The sequence below is a fragment of the Sorghum bicolor genome, chromosome 10 (genome assembly GCF_000003195.3).
Source record: "Sorghum bicolor cultivar BTx623 chromosome 10, Sorghum_bicolor_NCBIv3, whole genome shotgun sequence".
Classification (NCBI taxonomy): Eukaryota; Viridiplantae; Streptophyta; class Magnoliopsida; order Poales; family Poaceae; genus Sorghum; species Sorghum bicolor.
In genome coordinates, this window is record NC_012879.2 from 53,304,072 (window position 1) to 53,305,811 (window position 1,740).

General features: G+C 41.7%; 1 long non-coding RNA gene across 1 annotated transcript; it reads left to right on the forward strand.

Moving 5' to 3' along the window:
• LOC110430812 lies at nt 500-1,165 on the forward strand. The gene is made up of 2 exons (XR_002448199.1): nt 500-628; nt 873-1,165. It is a non-coding gene; the product is annotated as an uncharacterized LOC110430812 (long non-coding RNA).

A 1,740-nucleotide genomic window follows, 5' to 3' on the forward strand; every position in this document is an offset into this window, starting at 1 on the left:
TAGAAATTATAGGGTTAGCTAGAGAAGAGATAGAGATAGAGATTAAAAAAGAGATAGAGACTATAGGGAGATAGAGATAGTGAAGAGATAGATATTAAGGGATAGAGAAGAGATAGAGTTAGAGTTAGTGAAGAGATAGAGATATAGATTATAGGGGTAGATAGAGATAGAGATAGAAATAAAAAAAGAGAGGGATTATAGGGGTAGAGAAGTGATAGAGATAAAGTTAGAGAAGAGATAGAGATTACAGGGGTAGAGAAGAGATAGAGATAGAGAAGAGATAGCCATGAGATAGAGATTAATTAAAGGGGTAGAGAAGAGATAGAGATTATAGGAGTAGAGAAGAGATACAGATAGAGATAGAGATAGAGATAGAGAAGAGAAAGGATTCTATTCATGATTTACCTGGCAGTGATCAAATTTTGCTAAATATTGTGCGTGCGTAGAGCCTATTTATATGACCAATTTATAGGTCAATGCATCACATTCGAGCATAACACATCTTCATAGAACATACAAGGCGAAACATTCATTCTTCAGAGCATGGAGAAACACACAACCCGCAATGATGCAATAGTATTTCTTTCATTGCTACTACTCCTCGGATGCTTTTCCATTCGTGCAGAATGTAAGTGAAATAAATAAAATTGTCACTTCCAATGCTCATTACTAGTATAAAACAGCTATTTTTTTTCTCGTTCTTACCAAAATACATATTTCTACAATCTATTTTCTTTCTTGTAAGATTATTGTATTCAAGTATGTCCATGATGTTGGTTTTACGCTTGTGTTCTAGGGCCATTAATTCTATATGTTTATGCTTGTACTTACGTACTTACTTAACAGATTTTCTTTTCCTATGTAAAAAATAGGCCGAGCAGCCATGGATGAAATGGATATCCAGTATGTCCCTTCACATTGCATCTATACTCATGATTGCCACGGACAAAATCAGAGTACTCCTTCCTGCTATTGCTGTGTCCATAATATAGCTCAGTGCTATGTCGATCCAGGTGAATGCCAAAGAAAATGCTCCGCAAAATGAATTCATATTTACTTGAAACAATGTACGGAGTGTAATTCTTATGTGGGAGTTGCGTGTGAGCAACGGAATTGAATGAATAAAGACGCAGTGCAATGTGTGTTGCTGCTTTTAATTCTTGCATTGGCTCATGGACGTGTCATATATACTCATAGAGCACGACTGCATGGATTATGTTGAACCCGTGTTTTTTTTTTGTCATCTGCTGCGCCATGTGGGCTTGCTTTGGTTGCCAAGATTTTCCCCAGCGGGAGAGTCGGTAGGATACTGGGATATGTTGTGGGCTAGTGGGATGGGGTCATGGGGATCTTGTCGCAAGCTTGTCAGCTGGGCTGCCGGCCGAATCTGCAGATGGTGCGCGCGCCGAGCATCTCACGGGCTGCGAGTTCCATTCGCCAGTTTGGGTATAACCAAATTTCCACGAACGATTGATTTGATAGATAAGCTTAAGCGAACAGTATAATCATGTGATAGATTGTACTCCTACACAAGCTCATGACTGTACCCCACCTGCAGCCACCGGCAACGAGCCACCTCGCTGCACCACCATCCTTTCGTCCTCGCCCATCGACCCTGCCCTCCGCTAATCTGCCCCCTCCACGAACCAACTGCTGATGAGACTCCCCGCCCCCTGCTGCGCTCAAATCATCAGCTCCAACACCATGGTCGGCAACGCTCTGCGATCACTTCGCCCTACC